We start from the raw sequence: 9,734 nt of genomic DNA on the forward strand, positions 1-9,734 counted from the left end.
ACTGGTGGTCGTCCATCCTGACCGCCTGCTCGTGTCCTTACCATCTGTGAGAGAATAGAATGACAAAGGTTTAGTACTCGGATCAACAGATTTGCACGATAAGAATTTCAAGAATATGAAGTTTTTCCTTAAGGTTCTGCAGCCTCTCGAGGATAAATACAGACGTCTCTGTACCAATCCGTAAGACTCTACTAAACCTGCTCATGACTCGTGAGACCTATGTAACCTAAGCTCTTATACCAATTTGTCACGACCCCAAATCGAACCCGGTCTTGATGGCGCCTATCGTGAAATAAGGCCAGCCGATACAAACTGCCAATCCATTTTAACAGCTATAATAATTAAATTTAAATCATTAACATATGATAAATCCCAAAACAAGGTGAAATAGATAAAATGCGGAAATAAACACAGCCCGACATCGGGGTGTCACCAGTCATGATTATCTAACATAAGTCTAAGAGTATGAAAAAGAACTACACAGTCTATTACAGAATCCAGTACAAGGGAAAATAAAGATAAGAGGGAGAAGCACTGGGTTGCGAACGCCGAGCAGCTACCTAGTGAACTCCAACTAGCCCACTGGAAGAAATCAACCCTCGCTAGCAGGACCCGAGGCTCCTGTATCTGCACATAGGGTGCGAAGAGTAATGTGAGTATGCCAACTCAGTGAGTAATAAAAGTAAAGGCAACTGAGCGATAAGAAAACACATAAAACATAGCAAAATGCTACAAATAGGCAGTATAAAATCAATACAATGTAATAGAATAGTGAAAACTTGTAAAAATACCTCAGTTCAATAAAAACCTCTTTAAAACATCCTTTAACATTTTAACAAGTGAATGAAAGCAGCGAGAATAGATAAACATATAAAATCAGCCCCTCGGGTACAATATCAACAGAATCAGCCCCTCGGGAAATTACTTGGAACAACAACATCCCCTCGGGCTATATCACATATCACACTAGGTACCCGCGCTCACTAGGGGTGTACAGACTCTGGGAGGGGCCCCTTACGGCCTAAGCGCAATATCAAGCCATCTTGTGGCATAATTAATAGGCTCTTGACCTCATATCAAGCCACCTCGTGGCATAACAACTCAAGCCCTCGGCCTCATAATCATAAATTAGTGCAACACTATTGCGGTGTGCAGCCCGATCCCATAATAGCCTCACAACACAGGCCCTCGGCCCTACTCAGTCAGAAATCTCTAAAAGCTCCTCGAGCACAGTAAAATATGATGCTCAACCCAAATTATCATTTAAGATGTCAAAAACAGAGTAAACATGGTTGAGTTATGAAAATAGTAGAATATAGCATGACTGAGTGCAAGTATAAAGTCAAAATACTAAGGAATAGTAGTAACAATCCCCTAAGGGTCCAAAACAGTTGGCACAAGGCCCAAATATGGCATTCAGCCCAAGACATGATGATAGCAAACAGTTTTCAATCAAATACGCAGTAAAACAATCATACAGGATGGACTAAGTCACAATCCCCAACGGTAATCGACCCCACTCTCATCATCTAGTGTGTGTGTCACCTCAAAATAATACAACGATGTGAAATTTGGGGTTTCATACCCTTAGGACAATATTTACAATCATTACTCATCTCTATTCGGTCCAAGCTCTATCCCGTGATGCCTTTGCCTCTCGAATCGGCCTCCGGATGCTCCAAATCTAACCAAAATCAGTGCAAAACCATCAAAATATGCTAAGGGAACAAAGCCCATTCGAAAGTAATCAAATTACAACAGAAATCCCAAAAATGGCCAAAACCCGACCGACGGGCCCACATTTCGGAATCCGGTAAAAATTACATCAATAGACTCCTTATCACTCCCCGAGTTTATTCATATCAAAAGCACCAAAATCCAACCACAAACGACCCCTCAAATCCCTAATTTTAGGTCTCCAATTACAAGCCCTAATTCTTCAATATTTAGGCTTAAATTCTACAAATTCCATGATTAATTAGGTAGAAATCACATTAGGATTGAGTATTAAGTCCATAAATCTTACCTCCAAGTGTTCCCCCTTGATTCCCTCTTCAATCCTCTTCAAAAAGCTCTAAAATCGCCCAAAAATGGTGGAACTTAGGCTAAAAATCGCGGAATTGGTCTTTTAAATCATTCTGCCTCGCTATTTCAAATCTTTCTTTGCGAACGCGGTCAACGCCTCGCGTTCGCAAAGCACAAACTTAAGTTGACCAGAAATCCTCTTACGCGAATGCGATGACCCCTCGCGAACGTGATTCTTCAGCAACTCAAACCTTCGCGGACGCGACATCCCCATCACGAACGCGTTAAACATAGACCCATTCCTTCACGAATGCGGAACCCTCGTCGCGAATGGTAAGGCCAACAATCCTGCCTCACATCCCAACCGTTCACGAATGCGAGGGCCCACTCGCGAACGCAAAGGCCAAAAACCTGCAACACTAACATCAGATTTTTCTGCAATCTTTTCAACTTGAAATGATCCGTTCAACTACCCGAAACTCACTCGAGGCCATCGGGACCTCAAAACAACGTGCCAACCTATCCCATCACATCATTCAAACTTGTTCCAACCTTTGGAACACTCGAAACAACATCAAAACAACAAATTTGCATCGGATTCAAGCCTAAGAATTCCAAGATCTTCCAAATTTTGCGTTCGATCAAAAAGTCTATCAAACCATGTCCGAATGACCTAATATTTTGCACACACATCCCAAATGACACAACAGACCTATTGCAACTCTCGGAATTCCATTCTGACCCCTATATCAAAATCTCACCTATCAACCGGAAAACGCCAAAACTTCAATTTCGCCAATTCAAGCCTAAATCTACTCCATACCTCCAAAACACATTCCGATCATGTTCCTAAGTCCCAAATCACTTCCTGAAGCTATCCAAACTATCGAAACTCACATTCAAGCCCTTTTTCACATAAGTCAATATCCGGTTGACTTTTAAACTTAAGCTTACTCAAAAGAGACTAAGTGTCTCAAACCTTATCAAAACCTCTTCGAACCCGAGCCAACCAACCGATAACACATAATACAACTAAACTAGGCAATAATAAGCAGAAATGGGGGAAACGGAGCGGTAACTCATGAAATGACCGGCCGGGTCGTTACAATATGTAAGTTTCATAACTACTATAACTTGAAAATAATGTTTATAATATTATATAGTTAATAATTTTCTATCTTCTAAATAAAGGGTCGCTACAAGGCTAATATGCAGGAGTACACTCAGACCTTGCCACCGAATGAGCAAGGCGAGCGACCACCCATTTCAGTCAAAGAAGTGCAAAATATATTGTTGGATGTTGTCGGTGGTCCTAAAAAGGGGATAGCATAAGGCCTTCCAGAGAGATCATTTTGGTGTTACAGAGTTGGATCGCAAGGTATAGAGACTTCTGCCCAGGGCGAGACAATTGATCGGTCGACTCTCTCTTCTATGGAGAAGAAGATCGCAAAGCTGACAGCAGAGCTTGAAGAGACAAAGACTAGAGAACAAAACAGAGATAAACAATTAGATACTGTTCAAGTTCAACTAGAAAAGAGGGGCCAACAATTTAATACCCTTCAAGGTCAACTAGCCAATCTTCTTGCTAGTAGTGTTTTCCCGATTCCCCGGTCTTGTGAGCCTTCCCCAGATGCTAATCATTTGACCCATGACGACGATGAATGCTATAGTAGTGAAGATGAAGATGATGTAGTACAAAACGCTCATTAAATAATGTTTGAACTTTTAACTTGTGAAACATTTTGTTGTTGGGTATGATGTCTTGTTAATATAGTTTAGTGGAGATGGAGATGGTGATAATGTTTTGTTAATATAGTTTTGATAGTTAGTATTGTTGTTGTTATTGTTGTTCTTGTTGTTGTTATTGGTTGAATGACAACAATATAATGCTACCAAACAATGTTTTGTGGAGATTGGTTGTTGGCAGGTGGTGCAGCTATAAAACAGTCGCTTGCTGCCAAACAATACCTAGAAAACCGATTGATTTCGGTCGAAAATGTTCATATTATTTCCTAGATAATCAAATTTATCGACCAACTTCAGTCAAAAATTTTGATTTTAAATTTTAATTATTTAAATGAAACCGACCGATTTCGGTCGGAATTAACAATTTTAAATAAAAATGAATAATTATATATTTTAACAATACCGACCGATTTTTGTCAGAAATTAACAATTTTTAAAAAAATTAATAATAAAAATTCCGACCGAATTCGGTGGCTAATATAAAAATAATTAAAAAATTATTTTTAACAATACCGATCGAATTCGGTCGGAAAAATTAATTTGTGTTAGACAAGTTGGTCAAACTGCGTTGACAGTTACCGATCGACTTGGTCGGAAAATAGTGATCGAATGCGGTCGCTCCCCGTTTGCAACCATTATTTTACCGACTAATTGAAAAAGGTCGGAAATCGATCAGTTTTTGTTTAATTTCGATCGATTTCGATCGGTTTTTCTGGACACTTTTTGGCAGTTTTTTAGTAGTGTTGTCTATACACTACGTATAAATTCAACTACACCATTTTACGGGTAAATAACTAAAAAAGCTTAAAAACTGCTTTGACCAGCTTAAAAGCCAATCCAGACACCCTCCAAATCTTAGTAATAAGCAACTTCTTGCGTTGCTTCGCAGTTGGATACTTAATGCATTTATTCAGCACACATCATCCATAAAAGCCAATTGAAGTATAATTTGCCAGTAGATATTACTTCTTTCGTTTCAATTTAGATGAGGTAGTTTGAATCAATACGAATTTTAGGAAGAAAAAAAGAAGAAAAAACTTTTGAAACTTGTGGTCTTAAAAGTTTAAGGGTAAAGGTTTTGTAGGGCCATGACATTTGTGTGAGTATAAAAGCTTTTCATTAAAGGTAAAATTGGTAAAATGGAGGGTTTAAAATTGAATTATTTTACAATTATAGAAATGTGTCATTCTTTTTGGATGAACTAATAAGGAAAGTGTGTCATCTAAATTGGATGTTTGAACTGAGGGAGTATATTTTAACAGAAAATGAAGAAACCACAAATTGTTTAATTGCACATCTATTGGATTTAACCACGATAATACTTTCTTTTCCGTATGTGGATATTGTCTTATAATACATCACAAGTGATAAGAAATTAAGCAGATATTGAAAGTAAAGGTGTAGACATTTTAGCTGTAAAATCTGCAAAGTAAAAGAGGCCGACATGTGGATAGAACTCTTGCTAGCTACTCCAGTTACCTTGTTATTATAGAACTAGTAAGTTCTTTTTGGAAATTGAATACAACTGTTAAATGTTTATGGATTCAATTCTTGAAATTTATGAAAACGGAGCAAAATATAATGTTTCTTATTTCTCCTACTGTGGCTATGGAGCAACCTCTTCAAAGGCTCCTGGGATGCACTTCACATAGCGTATGCCAATAAATCTCAAACACGAATTTTTGGTCCACGAGATCGCTTAGCTCGTCTTGCAAAGAACGCTTTACCTGTCGTTGACTATATGCATCAGGTTCGTTCTCTCTGTGATGAGCTTGCTACAGCTGGTGCTCTTGTATCCAACGAAGAACTCATTGTGAAGATATTGGTTTTGGATCAAATTTCAAAGAATTTTCAGCAGCTATTCGGGCACGAGATACTACCATCTCATATGAAGAGTTGTATGAGAAGTTACTTGACCATGAACTCTTCCTGAAGCATCATGATAATCATGCTTCTCTCTCAAATTTCACTACTACTGCTATTGCACAACGATCTACCGCTCAACCTCGCAACAATACCAACAACAAGCGTTACAATAATGCAAACAACAATCAACCCAATTGAGGCCAACCATGGAAGCCTCGTAAGAACTTTGCTCAATCTAACAACCATTTGGTTTGCCAGTTATGTGATCGTCCTGGCCACTCTGCCCGAGTTTGTCGCAGTCAGTCCCACAATCATTTTCAGGCTAGAACCAACTTTATTGGACGTCAATTACAACAACAATCATCATGAACATGGGGGCCACACATCATATCACCTCAGATGCTTAAAGCCTAGCAACTGCTCAAGACGACCACGGACTCGAGTAAATCGCTATGGATAATGGTACTACCATGCCTATCTCCCAAACTGGTAACACTGAACTTAAAGCATCAAATTATCGCTTTACCCTATCTAAAACTCTTTGTTCTCCTGCCATAAAAAATAATCTCATATCTGTCTCAATTTTATCGTGATAATAACACATCCATGGAATTTGTTCCATTTTCTTATCTTGTGATGAATCTGAATACGGGGGTGACGCTAGTTCGAGGGCGGAGTAATGGGCGACTGTACACCCAGCCACTAGATAGGCATCCCCAATGCAGCGTGGCTGTTCCAATTCAACTGTGGCACCGACGTTGAGGTAATCCAAATCGTCGCACTTTAAATAATATTTTGCATAAGTTTTCAATTCTTGTTAGTTCTTTGAGAGTTAATTCTGATTGTAATTCCTGCAATTCTAACAAAAGCCACAGGTTACCTTTCTCAGTTAACTCCCTGAAGAGTCAACGACCCTTACAAACAATTTACAGCTATTAATAGGGGCCTGCACCAATTTTATCCATCAATCAAAAAAGATACTATGTTATATTTGTGGATCACTCTTCAAAATATATGTGGCTATACACCTTGAAATCTAAACAGGAAATTTTAGACAAAAATTTCTTCTTTTTATACTGATGGAGGAGGTGAATTTCAAAGCTTAACTTCCTATTTAAAATCACAGGGTATTGAGCACTTGGTTTCCCTACCATACACTCTTCAACGAGTTGCGTTGGTAGAATGTCGTCACCAACATGTTATTGAAACTGCAAAAACACTTTTACACCAAGCCTCGTTACCCCCTAATTTTTGGAGTTTTGCCTGTCACCAAGCTGTTTATCTTATAAATAGATTCACTATACCAGTTTAAATAATTGGTGTGCGTATGAAATTTATTTCAAGAAGCACCAATTATGAGTCTATTAAAATCTTTGGTTGTTTATGTTATCCATGGCTCAGACCATATGCCAAAAATAAACTAGAACCCAAGTCAGTGTCCTGTGTTTATTTAGGTTTTTCGAATAAATATTATTCTCATCAGTGTTTTGATCCCGTCACCTCTAAAATTATCTTTCTAGAGATGTGGTATTTTTTGAAAATAATTATCCCTTTGCAAATATCTTTCAAAAATATAGGAAAATTAATAAACTCCCAGCATGGGATACATTAGATAAAGACTTTAAAAAGGAAAATATTGATATATTTTCTTTAATTGCAAATTCTGAATTGCCACCTCCAATTTCCAGGCATATACAGTCACCAATTGCTTCTCCTCTTCCTATGCGTGCCTCTTCAAGTTCAGGTAATGATCCCTCTTCCTCTAATTTCTCTGTGCAAGATAATCATAAACAATCTTCACAGCCTAAATCTAACTCCTCTAACCAAGATAACCAAAACTCATCTCCAATTTCGAACCAGCCCACCTTAGCATCTCTTCCAAGAACCACACAACCTATCATCATAACCTACCAACGCCGAAACACACTTTCCCAACAGCCTGTACCACACACCAATCAACCCCCACTTTTTACGACTGCGGACCAACAATCCAGCAAAAAGGCTGAAAAGCTCCTTTATTAAACCTTCCCTTACCCAACCTCAACTTCGTTTCCCAATGACCACAAGGTCTCAGAGTAACAGTCTAAAACCTAAGCAATTTCACCTATCAGTTCAATCCACACTCATGCCTAAACCTATACCAAAGACCTTTAAACAAGCACAATCTTACCCTCACTGGCGGACTGTTATGCAGTTTGAATTTGATGCTTTAGTTATAAACAGGACTTGAGACTTAATACCTAACGACCCTCAAGGAATGTGGTTGATTGCAGGTGGTAGTTTAGGCTTAAGCATAAGCCTGATGGTTCAATTGACACGTATAAAGCAAGACTTGTTGTGAAAGGCTTCACACAGCGACCTGACTTAGACGATCACTCAACTTTTAGCCTGGTGTTTAAACCTACAACTGTTCGTTTAGTTCTTACTATTGCAACTTAACTATCCTATCTCATTCACCAGTTGGATGTTAATAATGCCTTTTTACAGGGAAGGCTTGAGAAGAGGTATACATGAAGCAGCCTACAGGTTTTGAATCTAGCCAATATCCTACTCATGTATGTAAACTTAATAAAGCTATGTATGGTTTGAAACAAGCTCCACGAGCTTGGTACACTGAGCTAAAAAATTATATTCTTACCCTTGGTTTTATCAAGTGCGAATCTGATGCATCTCTTTTTATTCTTCATAAGCTTGGAGTTATTGTGTACATCCTAGTTTACGTGGATGATATCATTGTGACTGGTAACCATCCACCTGCTATGAAATCTATTATTAATGCTCTGTCTTCACGGTTTTCTCTTAAAGATCTTGGGTTGATTCATTACTTTCTTGGCATTGAGGTTACGCACAAATCAGAGGTTTGCTCTTATCTCAGCATAAATATGTTAAAGATCTTCTCCAAGATGTTAACATAGCTGAATGCAAAGGCGCTCCCACAACCATGACCTTTACATGTACCTTTGAAACATCTCATGAGAATTCCAAAGTGGATGGCACTCTTTATCGCCGAGTTATTGGAAAACTACATTATTTGTCCTTTACTCGTTCTGACATTGCCTTTGCAGTAAGTGTAAGCACGTGATTTTTGCTTCGCGGACAATCACTCCAAAAAGAAATCAAAAATAATGACAAATGGCCTCGCTGTATAATTTTTCGATTTTTGCGTGACACGTGTTGGCAGTCATTTGTGGTTCTGTCCATTTTTCGTTTAATCTTACCAAACAAAATACGAAATATGAATGTCATGTGTAATTAAACCGTAATTCGGTCATTAAAAGAAAATTCAAAATATATATGCATCTTTTATTCTAGGTTGTGATTTAACCTATTTAAATATTTTAATATGTGTGTGACAATGGTGTTAAGTGTTAAATTAATGGTTGTTTAAATTCATTTTTTTTATTGTGTTTTAAAATTAGAAAACAAAAAGAAAAGAGTAATGAAATTGGTTTGGGCCAAAAAAGGAATTAAAATCAGGCCCAAAACCAGGACACAGGTCCGGTCCAAACATAGGCTGCCCGGGTACGTCCCAAACGACGCCGTATCAGCATCCCTGTGCTGAGCCGTTGATTTGATTCAAATGAACGGCCCCGATCAGGCCACTCATTTAACCCAAACGACGCCGTCTTAGGCAATTGATCTGAGTCGTCCAACCCTTTGATCCAACGGATCCAGGCCTTCCCCTAGGCCCGTCAAATTTGACCCGATCCAATCCCCTACCCGGTCTCAACCCACTATCAGCCCCAAACGACGTCGTCTCTCTTCAATGAGTAGATCCTGGCCCTTTATCTCACATGATCCGACGGCCAGGATCTAAACCTCGAAATCATATATAAAGCCCAACTTGGTTACCCCGCCCCCTATCCAAAACACCCCCCCGACTTCATCGTCTCCCTGACCAACCCTAACACCCAAACCCTAGCTGCCACCCCACCCCTTCGCCTGAAAGCCGGCGGCAACAGTGTCGTTGGCCATGAGTCTAACACCACTGAACCACCATGACCCCCCCTCTCCAAATCCACACTCAGCTTGCCTCGAATCTTCCCTGAACGTGTCGAATCTTCATTCGAAGATCCGAGACCAAACCTGGATCTACA

This window comes from Nicotiana tabacum, chromosome 16 (assembly GCF_000715075.1).
Source record: "Nicotiana tabacum cultivar K326 chromosome 16, ASM71507v2, whole genome shotgun sequence".
NCBI lineage: Eukaryota > Viridiplantae > Streptophyta > Magnoliopsida > Solanales > Solanaceae > Nicotiana > Nicotiana tabacum.